Source organism: Geospiza fortis, unplaced genomic scaffold (genome assembly GCF_000277835.1).
Source record: "Geospiza fortis unplaced genomic scaffold, GeoFor_1.0 scaffold381, whole genome shotgun sequence".
Classification (NCBI taxonomy): Eukaryota; Metazoa; Chordata; class Aves; order Passeriformes; family Thraupidae; genus Geospiza; species Geospiza fortis.
The window spans coordinates 361,553-385,364 of record NW_005054348.1 but is presented as its reverse complement, the minus strand read 5'-3'; the positions used below and the strand labels follow the sequence as shown (position 1 = coordinate 385,364).

At 37.6% G+C, this 23,812-nt stretch overlaps 1 protein-coding gene across 1 annotated transcript in view; it reads left to right on the top strand.

Annotated features, from left to right (window-relative positions):
• The first annotated feature begins 1,930 nt into the window (after positions 1-1,930).
• The window catches only part of CHRM3 (cholinergic receptor muscarinic 3), a 180,966-nt gene continuing 159,084 nt past the window's right edge, over positions 1,931-23,812 (top strand). The window contains exon 1 of the mRNA XM_005423189.2: positions 1,931-2,045. The gene's annotated coding sequence lies outside the window, so the exon portion shown is untranslated. The remainder of the gene's footprint in view (positions 2,046-23,812) is intronic.

Genomic DNA, 23,812 nt, shown 5'->3' with positions numbered 1-23,812 from the left:
ATAGCAGCAATAGGTAGCCTGTTGTAGGACCTGCTGGTTGTTTGAAAAAAGCCTTACTATACTTGAAAATACATCATTTTGACCTGTGAAAGAGAATTAGAAAATGAGTACAGAAAAATATTTAGAACACATACAACATAAACTATTGTATGTGAGTAAAATGCCTTTTCCCAAGCATATTTGTTTTGACTTTTATGCTGGTCTCCACCATGATAAAATATTCTCATGGTTAGGAAAATTAGAAATTTAATTCCCTTGTATAAAAAAATCTGAATAAGAGTTGGTTATTCTGTTTGGGTGATGATGTTTTCTATGCTTGTACACTCAACTGAACCCATCATTCAGCATTTTTAGTGGGTTTTTGGAGGAGAAGAGCGGAGTAGGAGGGTTAAATGTTTGGAAGGGTCATGTTACTGTCCTTAAATTATCAACAGAATTTAGACATAAAATTGCAGAAGAGGGAGACAAAAGAAAAGTGTGATTGATGCAGACAAAAATAGTCCGTGGAAAAATGTCAGAAAATTATATTCATTTTACCTAAGTTATTCTCATAAAAGGTGAAAAGAGAATCAATTTCTTAGCTTTTAAGTTCTTTGCAGTTCTATGGAAAACGTAAAACCTCACTTCAGAGAAATCCCTGAAATCTCATGAAATCTCCTTCTTTATCTGATGAAAAGTGTATTTTGGAACATCTGACTTTAAAAGAGTTTCATGAGAGAGGAACCACTGTGCTGGGGTCACATTTTCACTTTAATCTGAACTTTCTTTTAACCTAAGGTTTGACATTAAATGTATTTAAAATTGAAAGCCTCTTTTGAGAGGAAATATTTAAATCTGATTAAATTCAATCTATTGAAATAGGATACATCTAGAGTGATGGAAGCCTCCCATTCCTTTTTGCTTTGAGGAAACAAAATCCAAAAAAACCACCAACAAGACAACAACAATAACAAATAACCAACACACAAACCCTTGCCTCCCAACAAACAAACACAAACCACAAAACTCAAGAACCACAAATTTGTCAGGGTTTTTGGTTTGAGCCAGTGTTTCAGTTTAAATTGTAGCACTTTCTGGGAACTTTGAGGAATCATGACAAAATGGCTCTGTTTGACAATTATTTCAAGGAGGCCTACTAAGGATTAATTAAGACAAAACAAGATTCCTGAAAATTGCTGATATGAATTTTTTCCATTAAGCTTTATTGGCTTTTAGTTCTGTGCTATAAAGTCACTTGGCCTAGAACCCATCTCTCATATCATTCTGCACATCACCAATGTTTAAAAATGCAACTCTGGTATCAGATTCTCAGGCAAGCTTTGTAGCACTCTGGCCTTTGTCTTTAGCAAAAGAGACACAAGGCTTTCATAGTTGCTGTTGATGGAGTGGTGGGTGTCCCTTGTTCTGCATGTGCTGTTTACCCAAGTTGAGAAGTGTATCTTGTTTTAGAAATGTTGGCTTTGTCCACTGCCTGCTCTTGTGCAGTTGTCTTCCCCATCATCCACCTTTGAAGATAATTTTGGCATGTGGATTTTGTGTTTTGATAGAAAATGTGTGGTAGAGTCCTGCAAAAATGAAACAAGAAGGAAAATAGCACTTGAAAAATACCCTTTTGAGAAAATGCCAATGCATACAACTGTCATTGTTAAACGGCATTGAAAAAAATAAATGAATCCTGAAGTCAGCTGGAAGTCAAAAAATCTGTAAACAATTGCAAATGAAGTATCTGAGCAAATATCATTGCAGTGGTTGTAAGAGAATGTGTATCCATCTCTTGCTGGATGGTAATGATGTAGAACAGGCTCTTTTGTTATTGTTGTTTTAAAAGTATGTTTTAATCAGCAGTGAAACTATATTTTAAAAGAGGAACATTCAGTTTTAACTTCTTCTCTGTGTGATCATCTTTTGACTTCTCTATTTTTTTTTTTTAAGATCTTTATGGTTATGGCAAAATCTTTCATCAGCCGATGGTATAATGGACTGCCAGTTGGATGATATACAGCCGTCTGAAACATGGTATATACTTCTCCTCTTCCGTGCCCATGGTGAGTTTTGCTTCTGTACATATATATTAAATGCTTCAGAGAAGGAACTGAAACCTAAGTTCAGAAATAACTGTATAGAACTTTTCTCTTTTTGGATGAATTTAGAGCTCTGCAAAAATTCAGATACTCAGCTTGAAATGTTGTCTTTCCCTTCAATTTGAAAGCATCTTCACCTTCATTTAGTATGTTTAGTTCAAATTAGATTCCAACCAAATGTTCTTTTTGGTCAGACATGTACCACAATGTATTTAGGAATAAGATAACTGTAACTGTGTTACAAATATATTATAAAACACAGGTAAAGGAAAAAATTGCAGAAAATATTTGGAAATAATTTGTTAGTTGTGGTTTTTGTGCTGCTTCTCTGTTTTTCTACAATTAATCTGATTATAGTATCTCTGAGCACTGTTAAGTATTGTATAATCAATAATATTGAAAGCAAGGCTCCTCATACTATAACTGAATTATTGCTCTGTGTCTAGACATACAATAATGAGGTCCAAAGCACTCATTGTTCATTTGGCTAAACACATTGACAAATTAAATTTGGGTATCAGAATGTTCCACTGACTACTCCTTAAACCACCAGAAACTGCAGCCCAGTCTTCTCTCCAAAAATCAGATTGAGCAATTGAGGTTTAAATCTTCACTCTCTCACTCTTCTCCTTTTTGAGGGTTTAGATATGATTCTTATGCCAGAGATTGGTTATGAACAATACTGAATTGTCTGGAATAGTTGCTTAGCCGCTGTTAAAATTTGCCTGTAAATGTTTGTTACCTTAAATTTGTGTCTAGTGTTTGGGCTAGAAAAATATGATATAATAAGGTATCTTTCCTTTTCTGCTCCAGATTCCAGAGTTCTTTAAAGGATGCAGAAGCAGTGAAAAAATTAAAGAGAGTAGAAGAGGCAAATGTTAATTTGCCTAATGCCATTAGGCATTTAGTCAAGGCTGTTCTTAGTACATGTTTAATTGGTGTAATGAACTAAGATAGAAGCAATGCAGTTTCTAGGAGTGCACTTGGTAATAGAAGGACGTGTTTAAATATCCCATATTAGTGGATAGAGATGTTCACCGGCAAAACTGGTTACTATTATTTTTGGTGAAAATGGGTGTTTACACAGAGAAATGGACATGTTCTCATCCTGTGGAGGGCATTTTCTGCCTGCTTCTCTGTGACCAGTTTCAGGTGGCTTTGTATTTCAAATTTTGCACCTCCCATGTAGTAACCATACAACTCTGAAACCACGGAGCCAGATAAATAGCAAAAAGAGCATCAGCTTGCTTGTTTCCACCTGCAGCTTTTGAGGGGATGAACCTGATATTGTTTGGTGGGTTATCCAGCACCTGTTGGTTCTGCAAAGCATTGACCTGGGTATTGATTGACTTCTGCTTGCTCTCTAACCGAGTTTTGTATTTTCCAAATTAGCAGACTTGCTTCAAAGACTTGAACTTTTTTCTTTTTTCCTTATCAACAATGTGCCATACTTTTCTGAGCCTGTTTATACATCCTGAGCATGCACTGATTCATCATGAAATCAGGGCTTTGTGACAAGTCTCACAGAAGTACTAGCTTCTTTAAACAGAGAAAACTCTCTATCCCAAATGTGTAAATTCTGTAGGATTATGCCTCCTTTTGCAGATGTCTGCTCCACTACATTTTACTGCCATTTTATTGCATTTATTCTCTGTGTCCACCAGCAGGAAAACAAAATCCACTCTAATCCACAGTGTTTCCCTTGAGGCTGGACTTCAAATAAAAAAAAAAAAAAGAAAAAGAAGGTTTGATGACATCTTCAATTGTTTAAGAAATGCCAAATGCCATTCATTATACATTGTCCTGACAACTTAAAAACCACTGCTTTGGCATTCTTGTTAGAACTGCTCCTCTTTGCAGTCAAAATCTTCAAGCAAAGAGAATGTACGTTGTGTAAGGGCATCCTCATCCTCCTCTCACTTCTCTATCCACTCAAGGCTCACACAGGCTCTCCAATGGCCAGCAAGTTATTCCACTGCTTCTTTCTACCCAGAAGAAAGCTAAGGTGGGCATCAGGAAGTAAACTGAATGCCATCACACAGGATGTGAAACCTAGAGGAATTTCTAGCCTTACCACCGTAGCTTGCAGAATGATATCTAGAGGATTAGTAAGCTTTTTTCGTCACATTCAAACCCTACAAGAGAGAAAACAATATTCAAGCAGTAGTATATATTTAAAATCTGTAAAATAATAATGATAAAAATATTTCTAGTTTGTTCCCAAATCCTATGCCCTATTAGATAGACCAGGGAAACCTATTGCAGGTGTCCTATTACAATTAAGTGAGGCTTTTAGAGGGCACAGTAGGATTTGAGAACTTGTGTGGAAAGGAAATAGAATCTCTTATAAGGAAGAAGTACTTTAAATACAAATTTGTATATCATCCTGTAGTTGAGTGCCTTCAGATTTTCATTCTGCTTTAGACCAACTGATATCAACTTTAGTAGGGGGTTTTGGTTGCTGGAAAGCACTGAGATGTAAAAATATCCTAATGAATCAAACCTCAAACAACAAAAAACAAACAAATGCCAAACAACAATAAAAAGTGTAAATCTTATTTTTCTGCTATATATTGAGAAAATTCATATGGTATTTTAATTTTGAATTATTTTTTTTTAAGATATTCAGTAGACAAAATCAGCACAGGATGAAAAAGAAGCCAGAGAGAACAGAAGCCAGGTGCTTTTTGGGACATGTTTATGGTAACTGAAAAGAGAATGTATAAAATATTAAAAGTCAGGACATCTATAAGCAATTTTTCTTTCAGGCCATATGTTAAGTTATAAGTATAACAAAGGAATTTTTAATATAGAATTGCCTTCATTTACTTGGAAGACTGAATATTTCTAGAAAGGCTTAATTAAAAAAAAATAGCAAGTATTCCTAGTATTTATCAGCTGTATTTTCTGGGTGTTATATTTAATAGCTAGCCACTTGAAGAAACATTAGCAGCTGCTGCTAAGTAAGATTACCATTCTATTACCTAACTTAAAAAAAAGGGAATAAGAAAAAAAAAGGCAATGAGAAGAAAACATGGAAAAAGTCTAGCCCCGTGTCTTAGTTTCTCAACCCAAAACAGTCTGTCAAAAATAATTTATTGAAGCCTCCTCTACCATCAGTGAACAATGGAAGCTTGTGTTTTGTCTGTTTCTGCTTCTGAATTCTTGTTTCAGCTTCTCTGTGCTGGAGGTTCCTCAGGGTTTGCAGATGGTGTTACAACTGAAGTGATCCATTTTAATTGTAAAGCATCATTAAAAGAAGTATTAAAACCAGTTTTTATTATTTCCATTGCTTTCTACCTATAGTGGCAATAATCAGGGTTTGTTAGACTGCCATTGATTTTGCTTAGAGCATTGCTCCATCAGAGTTCACACTGTGGATTCAGTGAACCTGGGTCCATCTGTGCCACCTGCTAGTCTGGCTGTCCAAACACATCATGGGCTTTGTTTGGATGACAGAGTAAATGGCATGGCAGGTACACTGAAAAAATTAAAATGAAGCATATATTATTTATTAAAGTAATCCCTATCCTACTGATATATATCCTGAACTGAGGTAATAGAAACAAAGAAATAATGCTAACATTTGTCTTGAAAGCGTCTGGTTTGGGTGAATTTAAACTCGTGTTGCTTCGGTACATTCAAAGTAAGAACTCCCCTTTGCCCTTGCTCCCTACACCTTTATGTACTTAATTTTCAAGCTGTTGTTGTGATACTGAAGGACTGTTCTGTGTCAAGAGTCTTGAATAAATTATGTCATAGAAGCTTTGAAAGCTACTGAGAAACTGGCCTCAAGGTTAGGTATTGGTTAAAGAAAAGCCTGATAACTGAAGAGGCATTACTGCTGATGTGCTTTGTTCTAATGATTTTCTATTAGTAGGGAGTCTTGATTAATGATTCTTTATCAGTATGTCCTGATAAACGTGCTAGTCAATGAATCAGTGTGTCATTTTATTTGTTGTTAAAGAACATCCTTCTAATGTGAGTGTGACAGGGATTGGTTTTAAATGAACTGCTGCAAGCAATTTCTTTATCTGAATGGAGAAAATATTTTCACTTTCTGAAGTTTTGAATTCCTGCATAATTTTCTTCTGAATTCATTAATTATTTGTACCAAGTAACTACTTCTGTGAGATTTTTGCATTTAAAAAACATAGTAAGTTTGTAAAACTGCTTGGAATCAGAAGAGGTTCTGTGGTAATCTTACTGTTGTGTTTAAATTCTATTCACTTTTAACTGCAGCAAGCTCTTAAAGAAAAAGCTGGGTCTAAAGCTTGAGCAAGCTTGCTTGAAAATATATTCAATGTATGAATATTTAATTTTTAGCTTTTCTACTGTGCTACTGAAAAAAGCAACAGCAGCCATTTTCTGCAGAAAACTAAGAGCTTGCCCGTTTTTTTAAGGTGAAAAAAAACCCCATAAGCAAACACTAGTAAGCTGATTATTTTTTTTTAAATTAGAATATTAATCTAGTTTGTTGTGGGTTTTCTTCTCATTAAAAATAATACAAGAATATAATGAGTGCTTAAGATCTGTTTGGGTTTGTTTGTTTTTGGTTTGTTTGATTTTTTTTTTAATAGTCTTGCTATGAAGGTAAAGTTTCCAATGGATAACCAAAATGTGGTACAGAACTTGCAGAACTATCCAGCATGTTATCAGTTTGATAGGGGAGTGAGGATCCTGGAAAGCTGGAAGTGTTTAAATGGTGTGTGAACAAGCAGAGCTGTATCGGTGATGAGGTGCTTGTGATGCCCAAGCAGCACTGCCTCCTCTCCTCAAAGTTAAACATTGTGGAACTGCATGAAATTGGTGCAGCTAACTCAGATACCATTTGGAAGGCAGAGGTGGATCTTTTTAGACAATCAGTAACTGAGTTCAGTGGTTTGTGGTCTCACACTGGCACGCTCACAGCACTGAAATGTGTGCCCAGATGACCTGGCCAACATCACTTTTGTCCAAGTCTGGAGGCCAGGAGATGCCAGCAGCTGCATCCTCACCACTTCTCTTGGGTTCTTCTTGGCGGCCACAGATGAGTTCTAGGGATTCACCAAAGAATTTTGCTTACTTCAGCCTCGGTAAATGCTAGGTAAATCTGCTGCCAGATGTTCTTTCCTGTTTCTCAGGGTGGCTGGGCTGGCAGGAGGAGACACATGGCATTTTGTGTCACCTCTCCTGCCTGCTTGCACTCCTGACTTGCACAACAACCAGGTTTGCAGTGTAATGAATTACAGAGCTCTAATTCTGGATACCTAGCTTGAGAAGATATGCTAAATTCTAACAAGAAGAGTTGAGGACCTAAAAGTAACCTAGGATTGATCACCCAAAAATATGTCTAGAAAGTGGAACTTTTTATCTTCTAAAGTAAATGTTCACATCTCCTATATGCTGGACACTGACTGTTGGAATCGGGTAATGCTTCCAATATCTCTGAGAAACTTGAGTTTGATAATTCCCAGGTTTGTCACAGAAGTGATTCACTAGGGACTTCTGGGGTGGGGGGGGAAGAAGTATGCTACTTAAAGAAATCAGTCCCTTTTTTTCTTTTTTCTTTCATATATAGCAGGTAGAGTTCCTTTCCAAAGGAAAGGAACTTGAAAGGAACTTCTGAAGCTTTGTGTTATATAAATATAAAAGCTGGAAATAGTTTTTTATATAGGCATAATTCTGAAATAAATAATATGATAATGAGATATTTAAAAACTTCTCGTCCAGGACCACTGCCCACCCGGATGAGGGCAGATGGGGCTTCTGCCCTTGCCAGGGCTCCTGCCCATCCCTTCCACACCTGGTCTGTAGTGATGCTGAGAGTTATTCTGTGGCATGAACCCGCCTTGGCACCTGGGGTAGGAGGTTTTTGTTGGCTTAAACCTCAAGAGTACAAATGTCTTCCCAGCTTGGGACACTGCCATCAGCTATGTCAGCACTCCCCCTAATTTGTTGCCTCTTGTGCAATCAGCGGGTCAGCAATGTAGTTATTGAAAAATATAGGCTGCTGAAATTTGCCTTTATAATGAGGTAAGAATTGATTTTTCATTTTATTTTAATTATTGTCAATATATCAATGATGTTGTATAGTTTACCTAATAGCAGACAATAGTTATGTGTACACAAATTAAGCATAATATCTTAAGACTTATGTGAAAAGTGCCTTTGCAAAGCACAGTGTGGAAAACAGGTAAGAATCACTGCAGTTCTTTGATTTCCAGCTGATCAAATGCATATGATGTCTATATCTCCTCTGATTGTTACTGTAGCCGGCATCAGCAATAGCAAAAATGGTGAAAAGAGGAAACTGGTAAGAAGATAGAGCTTCTGATAAGCAATTTATATTTCTCAGCTCAGGGAAACAAAATCTAGGCATTCAAAAACTAATTAAGTGCTTGAGAAGGGGAGGAATAAGATTCATAAGTTTAATTCATGTTGTTACAACAGGCATCCACAGTTCAATTTTGTATTCATTGCTGTGAGATGAAGTTTGTATTAAATCTGAACAAATTTATTCAGAAATTTATGTAAGGGTCAGGGTTTTTTTTTCTTTTATTTTTGTCAAATAATTTTCACCATCTAGATATTGGCAATTTTTAGCTTGGATAGAAATATCTAAACGAGATCAGAACTATATCAGTGCAGATTTTCACAAGTATGTCAGTTATACTTTCTGATAGAATTACTAATGGTTTTTGATAATCATCTTTTCAGACTCACTGGTTTCAGTTAAATTCCCTTTGATATCCTTTTTAACCAGAAAACTAAAGTTGGAGTACACCAGCTCAAATCCTGATAACTTTAAGGAGTACTTTTTTGGTGTTGCTTTTGACAAAAGCATTTAGGTATACTTCACTGCTTTTTGTAAAACTATGTAATACTTTCTCTTATTAGCTTTCCTCTCATTTTATTTCCCTTTGGATTATACAGCTTTCTTGAGCTTTATATAAACATGTCTTCTAACTGTATTTTATGTGAGCTGAATGCATTTTACAGCAGTTTTTAGCTACTAATTTGGACTATACATTTCTGTGTATAAGCATTTCTCTTGGGAACATTTAATTTTTCTGCTACATCATTTGCTTAAATGAGGCAATAAATAGATTTAGTATTAAAAGTCATTATTTTCCATGCTAATACGGAAACAATTTAGATGCTTCAGAATACTGATTTTGAATACTTGGTACCAATGTCTTGATGAGACATGATATATTCAATATTCTAAGAATTAACATATGCTGTTATATCTTAATTTCATTTTCAGTACGTATTTTTTTGTGTACTGTGTATGTATATATATAAATGTGCACATAGATAAGAAGAGGAAATAATAGTTTAAATTATACAGAGGCACTTTAAAAAAAAGTTGTTTTGGTGGGGAGAAAAATAGGAGGAGAGAAGAAACTTGGAAAATAACCTTTCATTCAAAATTATGCTCATTTATTTTTAGTTGCTCTCTTTATCTGAAATCTGAAGCCATTACTGTGTACCTCTTGTTTCTCAGTTCTTTATAATAAAGGAAGGATTCACCTGGTGTTTCTAAGTTATCCATGGGGAGAGGCAGGCAACAGCAGAAGGCAATTCTTGTCTTACATCTGTCTTAGATACTTAGCACAGAAGGGGAGATATAACCCTCTGGGTAATTGTCTGTGCATGCAATATTGTTATTTCCTATTTTCAAATGCAAGGCCGAGATAAGCCTGAAGAACCCAATGCTTCCTATAGTTCATTTTATTTTGTTGGAGCTGCAGTAATTGCATCTCTGCAGCAACCACACTTGTTCAAATTAATTGTACATTTTAGGTACACAAGAGGTGTCTCAAAATGATAGGAACTCAATGGTTTGACATTCACAGAAATTACACACTTCCCATTTTGCATGCTGCCTGATGCATTTTTTTATATATAAACAGAATGTTAGCTTTATTAAAATGAGGAGTTTGTTTAAATAATAAAGTAATGAGAAGCAGACTTCTTGAACCATTTTCTACTTGCTACTGGAAAATGTTTACTCATATGTAGTAGCATCTTCATTTCCTTTGCTCAGTGAAATGAATGTTTTGGTGCTCTGTTAAATAGTCTCTGTTTCAGCAGAGCAATGTGGGCATTTTAGTGGTGCAGAAATTATTTCCCATTGGAGAATATATATAGCCCTTTTTGGGAATTAATATTACAGCCCAAGTCTCACCTTCAGCCAAGTGAAGTTAATGGCCTGACTCCATTATACAAGGCTTTCTTGTGTAGTTCTAACTAATCAATGCCTTACTTTAAAGCTGAAACATTTTGAGTGAGAGATAAACAATGGTTTAGTTTAACTATTGATACTAATAAAACAAACTGTGTCAATTTGGGTTATCAACCAGATTTCAGTTTATATCTGGTGTGATAACCTTTTTATTAGAATTTCAATCATATAGTCTCTCATTCTGTTAATTCTTCCTCTAAGCTGTTCTGTTGCTTGGCTCTGGTGACCAACTTCTGTGTCCCCTCCTCCAGGTGGCTTTGCTTCGAATGCTTGGAAAAAATTATTCTGCTTAGAAATAAGTAACACCACAAGTATATTTAAAATGTCTCATGGTCCACCTTTTCCTGACTGAAAGATTGTTGTTTTTTTGTCTTTGCAACATTAAAAAAGAAGAAATAATTTTTTATGTTAGGGAAATAATTCTATTTCTTTATGTGCTGCCCAGCTACATAGCTATGAAAGAGTGGCTGAAGGCTTTAGAGAAGAGAGGATTTGTGGGTTTTATTGTACTTAAGGGAGAGGAAGTGAAGGACCTGCCTCAAAGTGATAAATCCTGTGAGAATTGAGCCATCAAACTTTCCAACAACAGCCTGAAGCAACACATTAGCATCTACAGCAGGTGACGGCAATGATTCTGAAAAGCTCAGATTAAATGAATTCAGGTGTTGGTGTTAGAAAATCTGGTCTCTAAAGAATAGTTCTTGTTACTATGGAAAGTTGTTCTTGCCAAAAGAGATTTGAAGGTAATTTAAGTGCAAGTCAGCTTTATGTTGACTCCAAGCAAGGCCATAAAATAATCGTGTATAGGATTTAGTTCTGAATGCGAGTCAGCTGTGGAGCAGGAATACTCACCGAATTTCTTTTGTTTGGCAAATGCACATACTTGAGCTGATTCAAGCACAATTTCACCATATTTGTTGAAGTCCTAATACAGATTGTTTTAAACCAGAAGAACTAGATCCAGGAGAGGCAGGATTCACAAGGGCTGACTTAATTTCTGTGTTTTGGATGGACAGGGGGACTGCCCATGGCGTGACATGGTTCAGTGCTCCCAGGCTTTTGTGGGTGACACAGGTGGAAGAAAGAAGGTGCATGTAACTGTAGGGCTATCCATGGGGGGGCTGTGTGCATCCTCTTCTATACATATATGTCTGTGATCCTGAGCAGTTTATAAGATAACAGCTAATTCAGAGTCATTGTTATTTCCGAGTATAAATAATGCTGTCATATTACCATCACTTCAGGGAGTATTATGAGACTGCTAACATTGACTTCTCCCTCTACTTGCTTAAAGAAAGCTATGAACTTTGCTTGTAAACTGTTTTATGCAGCTGCTTTTATATCACATTTCTGTGAACCATATAATTGTTTAGAGAGTTTTTTGATTCTGTTTGACTTTCATTTTTGCTCCTAGTGTTCTATGCATTTTGGACTGAATTCATGATTATACAGATTGTGATTACTGATAATCTCTTAACTGTTTGAAGAACTGAAATAAACTTCTTTTACTGTTACTCTCCTTTTCCTCTCCCTTTGCTTAAATTTGTCCCGTAGGAGAAGAAAGTCAAAGCAAGACACCAATGTTCATGTGCAAATTTGTCATTATCTGGTTATTCTGCTGCAAAGAATGCTTTAGTTTGAATGTGTTGATACAACACACTTAAAAAGCTGCCTGTACTTGGTCTGGACTAAATTATTGGAAGAATTTATCACTTCTCAGACATGATGAACTATAGAGCTATAATATCTTTTTTTTCAAATTCTCTAATTTACACTTAAGCTTTCATTTTCCTTAAGTGATAGGTGAAAACTGAACTAAGAGAAGAAATGTTTTTGTCATTGACCATTCCAGCCAGGAACAGCATTGGATCTCCAGACTTGAGAAGAGCTTATTCCATGCTGCAGCTGAATGTGCTCCCCATTTCCCTCCTCCCCTCTGTCTGAGCCCCAGGCAGCACAGAGATCACTATCTCCCAGCAACATTTGGCTCATCTTTACCCATTCTTAGGAACTGTGAGTTTCCAGGAAGTTTTTGAAAACTGGGGTTCTTGTAAGTTTCCCATGTCCACCTTAATTTTTTGCAGTATTTCAAAATAATGTTAATTTGTTTGAATGCTTTTTTGCCACAGTAAATCCACCCTACTTTTCCATTAAATTAACTGTAAAGTTATTCTGTTTTTCCCAGAGAGGTTTGTTGTGTTATGTCAGTCAAAAAGCAATGAACCATCACTTTTACCCCCACCCATTCAGTATTGGTGGGGATTCCAGTGTAATGAACCCATTATCCATTATTAACTGATACAGTATGAATCTTCGTGTGCCACCCAGATCATGTGAGGAATTGTTCTAAGCATAAGAAGTAAGAGCTTCAGAGTGCCTCTATTTTGGTAAAGGAATGTTGCTTCCAAATATATGAGCAGCACCTCTCTGTTGGCTCTAACCCACTTCATTTCAGAGATTATACTCCCCTGACTCCACTGAGAGGATGGTAGTTCATGTGCCCTGGCATATGCTTGATAGGAAAAGGCTGTCCTTCTTTCAGAGGGTCTCGAAGTGCAGGAAAATCGAAGGAAGAGGCATCTGAGGAAACAAAAAGCAAATATAAAAAAAAGGCTAGCCATTGTGAAATGGTAGCTGTCCAGCAGAAGCTGACATGGAGGTTCCAAAGGCAAGCCCCATGGCATAGCATCATTTTATGACTTCAGGACTTGTAGCTGTTTAGATGAAAAAAATGAGGTTTAAAAATTATTTAAAAGATAGAGAGGATGGATTTTTCAGGAGGTTATTTCACTTCTGTGATATCCTCAGAAAGTTTGTCAGAGCTCTTTTGTAGCATCATAGAAGTTTGGCAGATCCCTGAGATCTGCCAAAGTGGAAACAAGGGTCTCACTGGAATGAGTGATAAACTAGCATTATGTCTACATGTCTGTGTATGTTTTCACTACAGCTGTGGGGCTTGCTCTCTACTTATGGAGTATATGGATACTTTAAAATACATAATCCAAGAAAAGAATAGGTGAGATTAATTTTACACATCTGTGACACAGTGGAAAAAGTATGCAAATCACTTTAGCAGCTAGTTTATGTGCTCTTGTGCATGCTGGAGGTATAAGCAGAACAGAAATCAGGAATAAAGGGAGGAGGGGGGCATGTTTCTTTGGAAATCTCTTTCTTAGAAAGTAGGTCAAGCAGCTTCTGTCACTGTGATGTTTTGTTTATGAGGGAAAGGACAAAATGAAAATAATGTACTAGCCATGCTTGAGAACTGTCACCATCTACTCCTTGATGAAGTGCAGATAACAATAAGTGAGTGGTGTGTTAGGGTACCAGTTAAATTCACAGTATTAATTAGCTGTCTGAGCTCTCTGTTGTTTTTCCTGCTGTGAGTCTTTTCTATACACATCTTGTGGGTCATAAAAAATATAAACAAAGCAGTTGACTCTACTGTATATATATATTTCTTTATCTCTGGTTTATAACTACTTGCTCAAATGTGCAAACTGTTCTGATTAACTCTGCTTGGTTAATCTGGTGTAGAGTGATGGTAGCTGTCTCAAAGTCTTTGTGGAGATTTTATCACTTACTTTAATTTGAAAAGGAAAAGTTTAAGCATGTGGACTAATATCAGCTGGCAAGGGGGATATACAGAAGGGATGTTGTCCAGGTTTAGCACTGCTGTCCAGTGCAGTTCCTGTGCCCATTTGCCAGTAAGGCCTGATTGCTCCTGAGCTCATTCAGCGCTAACAGCAGAGTAGTTGCTTGAAGTATTTTTTGTAAGTCTGATTGGGCTTGGGTTTGTTTCCTGTTTGTATTTAGTGATTTGACAAAATAAAGATTAAATTGAGGTTTACAGTGGGCTTTAATATGAATAGAAAATCACCCTTCTTTTTTTTGGTTATTTTAATGGACCTCTTTATTATTTACTTAGCTCTGACTTATCAAGTCTCTGCTTTATCTTGCTTCTGCTTTTATACAGAAAAGAGATAGCAGGCTATATTTTTACCTTACTTATATATGTATCTAAATTGGTTATAGCTTTGTTTGTTTCAACTAGTTGTTTTTCAGATTGTTTTGGCTTTTATTGTGGTGCTGATTTAGGGTGGGTTTGTTGGGTTTTTTGGTTTGGCTTTTTTTTTTCCTTAATGAAGACCAACACTCATTAAATGAAAGAGTAATTTTATAAATGATGTATAAATGTGTAGGGGGATAGAATATAAGAAAATAAAGATAGTGTAGGAAGTAATCTTGTCCCTAAGGAGTTGCCAATTATCAGAGACAATTAGGAACCGGCCTGACTTTAACGGGCCACAGCTGTAACCAATGAGAGGAAGAGTGCTATAAAAGAGTGGGGTGGCTGGATGAGAAAGGAACTGGAGTCTGTTGGTTGCTTTGTGAAGAAGAAAGAGTCAGTGCTCTGAGGAGCTGCTCACGAGGAGCACCAAGAAAGTATGAAGCTTTTGTGATAAGGACACGACAGTATGGAACCCCTGCAATAAGATGACAACATAAATGTAGTTTAGGTGTTAGAAGAGAATCTCATCATCACTAGTGCAATTGAGCTAGGCAGCCACCTCTGCATATAGGTTATGTTCAATATAAATAATGAATTTATTAAATGAGTCATATGACCTTTTGCTGCTGAGCACCTCAGTATCTGAAGCTCCTCTTGCTAGATCTGTATATGGACCATCAATGGTTGACAGGTGGCTTTTAAGAGCGTACCTGCTTCAGTAATTTATCAGAGTGAGACATGATGGCAAAGCAATGTAACAGGACAGATTCATTGTCAGCCAAGCTAAATTATGACATAAGAACAGTATTATTTATCCATACGGGATCCCCCTTAAAACAAGCAAACACAGAACTTACCAGCTCTTCTACAGAAGGCACCAGGAGAAGCAGAATGGATAGTATGCTGTCCTAAACTAAGTATTTTTCTATAGGCTGTCAGGATTTAGTAATCTAATCTGTTGTGTTGATGAGAACTGATAGAGTTAAGCACTACAGGGTAGGGCCAAGAAAAGAGTTATAAACAGAGGTTTCGCAGGACTGGGCAAGTCTATTGAAAGCAGTCTTCTGAACAGTGAACAGAATCACAGCTGCCACAGTGGCAGAAACGGCTGGCAATCTTTCAGCACCTGAAAAGCATTTCAAGTGTCTTGAAACAAACAAACAACAAAAAAAAAAAGAACAGCTATTGATGTTAAAAAGGAAGATATTAAAATATATTTTAAAAAATTTCTTACAGATTTTAAGTGTTTTTAATCTGGCAATAACCTTTACTGAAGGGTTGTTAAATTTTTGGAACACGCTGCCCAGGGAGGTGGTGGAGTCACCACCCTTGGAGGTACTTAAAAGACATGTAGATATGACACTTAGGGACGTGGTTTAATGATGGACTTGGCAGTGCTGGGTTAATGACCACAGAGGTCTTTTCCAAACTGGGCAGTTCCTTAGAATCAGGGATGGTGGGTCTGTGTCCCTGGGCCCAGGTAGATAGCTGAGAGACATCCCAGGGGCTGGTGTGAAGTGTTACCTGGAGCCTGCTTCTCAACATCCTGCCCCAGCTTTTCATTTCAGCTGCAAGATTTCATACAGATACCAGAGGTCTGTATGACCAGTGGCTCAAATCCATGTCATTTCATCCTTTCATCAGGAAGCCCAAAGCCTTGAACCAATTTCTCAATCACTGTTTCCCATCATACCTGGTAAAACAAGTGAGGATTTCATTGGGGGAAAAGGTGGGGATATTGTATATACCAGCAGTTGCTCAAAATTTAAAGCTTTTTTAATTAGACTTTTCCTTTCTTTTAATTTTTTTTTAATACAAAAATGTTGAAGAAACTAAGGTGCTCTCAAGCTGCAGTGGTGGAAGCATTACACTTCTGTGTGCTGCAAAATCCAGCACAGAATGTTGTTGATCTCTTAGCTTAAAATGCTTATTCTCTAGTTTTAAAATGTCATTGATACAGCAATTTGCTAAGATGTTCTAGCACTGCTTTACAGAGCTGTGACATTTTGCATTATAAAATACTGCTTGAAGCAGGGGGTTATTTATTATCTCATCCCTCTAAGATGATAACCAGTGCAGAGGTTGTCACTCAAGGTGCAGATTACAATATGTTACAAAAATCATTTAAATTGTTTCTGATGTATTTGAGCAAGAGATATAAAATATGCTAACAAAAATAAAGCCAGGTTTGTTTTCAAATAAAATTGATGCATTATGTAACATTCACATTTCAGAAAATATGATCAGAATAGTGACATTAATACTTCTTTTCATCTGAAAGATATGTAAAGATTTAGGTACACAAGTAAAAGTGGTCTTGATGTCTCCTTTTTTTGTTGTTGTTTTTTATCCTACCCTCAAAGCACTAAGTCTACAGAAATTTTCTGTGGATTGTACCTTCAACTTATTCAATTTTTTTCTTTTGTCTGCAACTTGACACAGGGTAATTTTAACACCAAAATGTTAAAAGCATTTTCAGGGAATAATTAATGCAGTTTTATTGCTTAGGTCAATGGTGAAAAGGAAAGAAATTTGCCAGACCTGAGTAGTTATTAAAAGGTAGTGTCAACTTGAATAATTTTGTGAAGGGTGCACACATCCTTCATGGCTCTGAAGCCTGCAAGCTGGAAAATAATTGAGGATTTCCTTCAGGTTTCAGTTTCTGCCTTTCTTTCTGGTTTTGGTGTCAGCGAATGACATTGCTGAACTTTGAATGCTCACAGTATTTTCTGCAAAACAATTTTTTTATGCTTGTCAAATTTGGGAGCATACCTGAGCCATGAGGGGGGCTGAGAGGTTTCTCTGACCCTATTAATATGTTGCAGGACATCTTGTCTGCCTGGATTTACCTGAGTCAAGGAAATAATTGTGTTCATTTTAAATAGCTTTGCTCATTTTTAAAATGGCTTTGCATTTCCAAGGCATAATCTGGCCATACTGTGACTTTCTCTCTGAATTTCACCAGGACTGCTCATGTGTTTAAAATAAAACATGTGCCTAAGTGCTCTGCTGGCCAGGGGCCAGAGCATTCAACATGCTACTGGGCTGAGCCCTCAGTGCATGCTGCTTTAATGTATAATCTTCTCTAGCCCAGGAAAAACCAGGATTCACTCTATAGGAAGTGTCACAGAAGTATGAGGAAAATATCTCGCTACGTGGAGGGTGGTACAGGCTCCTGGCAAATACAGGCAAGAGAAGCAATGGCAATGCTTTTTAAAGTTGTCTTCAAATGAGGTGCATTTTGTGGGTAATGAATTGGTCAGTTAATTTTCTCATCACCATGTCTGAGCTTGTTCCTGGCTCTGAACAGTCCCTTATTTTTTCACACGTTGTTGATGATGGCGTTAATTTAGCCTTCTTTCCTGTTATAAAGCTTTAAATGCCTTCACATTAATGTCTAATAAATGTTATTTGTGGTTTAATCTGTGCATTATTGCTGCTGAAGAATCAGAGGGAGCAGGTGGGAGATCTCCATTCTCTGTCTTCTCATTTACACCACAGAGACATTCCAGGATCCTTATCACTAAAGCAGTTTGTGTGGGTTTTTCCCCCATAGTAATAGTGACATAAAGTGGGAAATACTTCAAACATGCATTTTGGCAAGTATTCTTTGGTAAATAAGTCTTCATTATTTAATTTCATGCATATTCTGTTTTTCTGTCAATATCTGTGAGGGAACTTTTCTTGTTTGGGGGATAGTTGAAAGATAACATTTTAAATTATTGTTAATAGCTTTCACTAAAATAAAATTTGTGTTGTTATGCTTTGGGTGAAATACCAAGAGACAGAAGGGTGGTGTTTAGTAGAGTGTAGTTAATTTTTTTTACTGATCACTGAACTCTTGGTGGCTGATTCTGTTTCTTAGTTGTCCACTCTTGGTCAGCTTTTATTTTTCTTCTTTTCAGTCAGCTAGTTTTACACAAATTGTTACACAGAATAGTGACGAAGCTCTTTTGAACTGTTGCTTTCCAGAGGATATTTCTTTCCTCACGCTTGCCAATGCTGGCATGTTGAAATAGGGGTTTGAGCAATCCAACTGGGCTGAACAATTTAGCCCCAGAGCTCTGGAATCTCCAGGGGCACATTTAAAATGCTACACAAGAAAAACTGAGGAATTGTGTTTACTGTCAGTAAAGCATGGGAAAGGAGCAAGTGGCTTTCATGTCTCTTGGGGAGAATCTTTTGGCTTGTTGACAGAAGATGATATTATGGGCGCAGGACAAAAATAAAATGGAGTGTATGGAACTAGTAAAGCTTGAAAATGTGAATGCCAGCATGTACAAACAGAGGACTGGTGGTGGGGCACGCTTGGGGCTGTAAGTTGGAGAATGAAACATGGGAGTGGGGCACAGCTGAGTGCCTATAAAGTTTGGCATATTTTCTCAGAAATACTCAGAAATAAAACCCAACCAACCAGAAATACTGCAGTCTCAACTGTGTGGCAATGAAGAGTTATAAATAATACTAAAAAGCTATACTAGCAATTCAGAGTGATTTGCGAAGGGTTCCCTGTAAGGGATGTGCAGCTGGGTTTTGTTCTGTATAGGGGACTATTTCCCCCCCACCTCTACAGTTACTCACTCCTCAGTTGAACTTCCATACAGTCAAATATTTTGGTTTCCTTAAGTTCTGTTGGCTACTGTGGCTGATAGATTGTCCTGATACCTTCCAGCTAATGTCAAGTGGCCCAACATGTCTTTAGGCTCCCGCCTATTGGTTATTTCCAAGGGAGTTTAATTGTGGCTTTCTAGTGAAAACATATGCTGGCATCTGTTAAGTGCAGAGTGCTTATGGTGAATGAAAATAAACAGAGCATACAGTTTGCCTCTTCAGCTATTGTAGCTAGTGAAATAACAACCGTTAAGGCAGGTTTTTTGTGGTGTTTTGTGCTCTCGGCAAAATTATGTACTTTCCAAACGTACCTGTTTACCACAGTAATTCTGAAGCCTACTGATTATTTTTTTCTTCACCTTCTCCCTTTTTAAGCAGAGATCAAGTCCCTTCTTTCTACAGTTTTTTACTTAATATTTTATTTTCACTGAAAGAATGGGAAAATAAGTGTAATGCATGTGAGCTCCAGGGATCTTGTGAGAATATTTTTATCTTGGATTGCAAGTAAAAATATTGGATGAAGAAAAGTTGTCAAAATGAAAAATAGGAAAAATGTTCAAAAAGGTATTTATTAAACATTAAGCGGTGTTATGGATATATGTGACTTGTGCTTGCCAAAATCTACAGGTTAGGGAGTAAGAAATAAACACATTTGTGTCTCTAGGGAGATATATCCTATATGTTGTTCAAGTCTTTAGCAGATATTACTCTCAGCATGAATAGAAGTTGGCACATAGGTATACAGAAAACAGCAGGAGCTAATATTGTTATGCTTAGGCCTTTGCACTTCTCAGGGGTAAAGAAAAATGAAACAAAGGCTGCTTTATGGTGGGTGCAAAGGACCTCTGGAAGTACCTTCTTCAGTCCACTGCTCTAGGCAGGGTTAACTTCTGAGCTTGACTGGACTGTATCCCAAGTCTTGGCCACTCATGTATTGTAAATGCAATAACTGGTCCACTGATGAGGGGAGAGAATGATGCATCTGACTCCATGTTCTCAGAACACTAATTTATTACTTTATTATACTATATTATATTAAAGAATACTATCCTATACTAAAGAATACAGAAAGGATACTTACTGGATGCTAAAAAGATAATAATGAAAACTCATGACTCTTTCCAGGGTCTTGACGCAGCTTAGCCCTGATTGGCCAATGAGTCAAAACAACTCACACTGGAGTACAATGAAACAATCTCCAAACACATTCCACGTGAGCACAACACAGGAGAAGCAAATGAGATAGGACTTGTTTTCCTTTTGTCTGAGGCCTCTCTCGCTGCCTTTCAGCCTCCCAGAGAAAAAGCCTGGGTGAAGGAATTTTTTCAGAGAATGTGAATGCCACACTCATGTTTTGAAAATATCCAAGGATGGGGCCTCTCACTCTCCCCGGTTTCTGGCAGTGTCTCTGCTCATCCTTCTGTTCTCAGCATGGTGTTGCATCTCCAGGAGGTAGACAAACAAGTCAGCTTCTGCTTGTGGAGGACCCTGTGAAACCTGTGAGATGGAGAGGAAGAACAGTGCACCTTAGAGCTGACAGAACAAAAATGTTACCTTAAGATTTGAAAGCAAAATAGTAGATGAAATAAGCAGGTTTATTCCAACAGCAGGTGCTGTTTGATTAAAATCTGGAATGGGTACACTGATATCTTACTAGAAAGAAATGCTTGCATTCAAAGGGGAAAAAATTTTCATCTTCTATAATTATGATGAAGATCAAGAGTTTTCTAACCAGTGAAATCTTCACAGAATACCATAAATTGTGATAAGGGCTGTTTTTCTAGATTGCAATAAAATATGCCTATGTAGAGCATAGCTCAATCTTTGGTAGTTGTATGTCTCTGTTAAGTGGGTTATCACTGCCACTAGTCAAAAACTGGTCTCTGTCACAGGCCTTGGTAACTTGCTGTGGTATGGTGATTCTAAAATATATCTATTTCTCTCTGAAAAACCCTCAAACACCCTACCCTACAAGATTATTCGGGATAGATGATACTGCAGTAGTGGTTTTATATAGTGTAAGAAAATAATAAGCTCTTTCGTGGTTTATTGATATTTAATATTTGAATAGTCAATATTTCTTACCATTAAATAGGTGTTATTAAGAAAGAGTAAGGTGATGCTTGTGGTGTAAGTAATCCTACATAAGAATGATTAGGAACCCTGCCAATTGCCTTCTTTTTATGGAACATAATGACAGACTTCAAAAGTGGTTTTACTGAGCTCCCTCTGAAGAAGCTTGGCATCCGCAAAATAATTATATCAGAATGCAGTTTGTGCTTCCACTTGATTAGCTCATGTCACCTTTTTTCAGTTTTCTGAATTTGCTGTTAAGTCCTGCTAAATCCTTCTATAGCTCTATATATGCCTCAACCTATTCTGTCAAATCACTTAGTGAAAGGATCTTGCTGAATTATCTGGAGCATTTCTGGGGTTTTCCTGGCTACAGCATGGAAGCATGCTGATCCCAGGGAGGGATGGGGTTGATGACAAGGAAAGGCCTGTGCCTTGGAGGGAAGGGGGCTGGTTAGTTGATATCCCTCCTTGGTGGTCACTGGGCAAAGCCTCTAGTTGTATAGGAGGAGATGATGATGCTGTGTGGCCACCTAAGTGTGTGCTCATAGCCATGGTCCCCTTTTGCCTGGGCTGGAAAGATTGCTCCGAGGCTGCTCATGACTGGGTGCCCTGGGAAGGCCATTTGGTTTCCTTGTTTCAGCAACTTGCACAATGAACTTTCTCCTGCACTTAGAACAATTGATTCTGAAATGGTACAAGCAAGTGTTCCTCTGATAGCCACCCATCTATCAGTGCTAGCAGAAAGCAGCTGTAGTAGCCTGACTTGGCAATAAAAGTTACAGAAATTTGTAAAGGAGCCTCATCATGGCTGCTTTGCCTCAGAGCATTTCAGTGGGTCACAGTCATTGTGCATCCAGCAATAGCTATAGGCCTGTTGCTTTTTCCTTATGTGACAGGAAAGAAAAATCTCGTTTGTTTTGGAGTGATACTAGAAGTGCAGTTGTGAGGAGATATTTCCATGAAGTTTGAGAGTCTGACTGAATTCTAACCTACGAGCAAGTGACTTTCTACTTGGTCAAGTCCTTGTGCTGTGGTTCTTTAACAGAGATTTACTTTTTTTCCTTTTATTCAGTGAAATGGCACTAAAAATCTAAATCAAAAGCAATCTCTGTCCCAGCCACCCATAAATAAATAAATTTACCATTTATAATTTTGTTCCACCAGCACAAAAGGGACAGATAACATTAAGCAGTGGTATTCAAAATTTCCTGTGTTTTCTACAGGCTTCTGTGTTTTTATATCTTTGATTGCTACTCCGGTCTGAAAATAACATGCATAAATGTTTTCGAACAATGTATCAGCAGATTATTCTAATTTCTGAATTCTTGGGGTGTGTTCTCTAGCAAGTATTCGGGGGGAAGAAGTAATTTTAATAATCTATGTAATATTTCTCATAATGCATCACTTCTAAGAGAGGCATAATCTCTATTACAGAGACAGCTCTAATACCAGTTAGAGTTTAATAACACCTACAGTGAAACTCTCTCACCCTTTTATAAGTTACCTGTAAATGTTCTGTATCCTAATTTGTCATTTTCTGCCGCAGAAGTATTGATGAAGTGGTGAATCCTTTTAAAGCTTTTTCATGGCATGCTATCTTTAGTGAGAATCTTGCAGTCTGCAGCTGGGGTCAGGATAATATATTGTCCATGACTAAGCATTATGGAAACTTCAGATTTGCTCAAGATCTTTGAATTCAAAGCTTTTACCCCTGTGTGTGATTGTTACCTTAGCTGATTATAGACATGTGTGCACATCCACATTCCACAGAGCTGAGTTCATACATCACACTTAAAATAGGCGGAGCAGAACTTGGGCATCCAGCACAAAAAATGTCCCAAATCCTTGGTGAAGGATAGCTGGGAAATGGAGAGCTGAGGCAGTCCAAGTCTGCAAGGAGGCATGGCAGGACTCCAACCTCCTGCCTGAACTTTCCATTTGTGACAAGCAATGAAGAAAACAGCTCAGGCCTCTTACAGCTCGGAGTGTTACAGAAGAGAGGCTATATAAGAAACACTGGGAATCTGGGAACTAATTACAGGACCACTTCTGCAGTCTGTTCTGGGAAAATAAGTGGAGGAGGAGAGGTGCCACTATGCTTAGGTACAAGTGAAAAGAAGGGAGGATGGAAGGTTCAGCTTGTTGAAACTCTTACAGATTAAAAGTTCCTGTCCTTGCAAACTGATTTGGGTATTAAAAAAACACTCCATAATAATTCTCAAAAGAAAATCTGGAGAAACTTAATAGACCACTTCTATATAAAACAAGAGAAAAACTATCAAGGAGATGCAAAATTGTCATCCCAGGACAGAGAGGAGATCTGGATACAAACTCTGGCTTAAAATCCACTGTACTCTGAGGCACACTGGGCCAGCCATGATTTGCTGCCCATCCATGGGTCCCTTCACCTTCTGAGGCTCTGCAGCCATGTAGGTCAGGCACCCCTGCACTGGCCTGGGCTGTCTGCTGCCTCTTCTGCCCAAAGACCTGGGGATGCCCTCACTCAGGAGCAGCTCAGCACAGCTGCTTGGTGTGATGAGCTGAAGGTATCCACGAGAGGTCAAGGGAGCTACAAACAATAAAGGGAACCCTGGATCCTGCTTTTCACATGCTCACAGCAGAAAACAATGGCTTCTTGCCTCTCCTACCTCTGAAGAGTTGGTCTGATGGGTACAAATGGTGCTCTCTCTCATCTTTTTCCTATTCCTCACCTCTGCTTCAGTCCTTTTCATCAGTCAAAATCTTGCCAATATGCATTTAAAATAAACAGAAAAAAAATTGTCATTTAACTCCTGCTCAGTC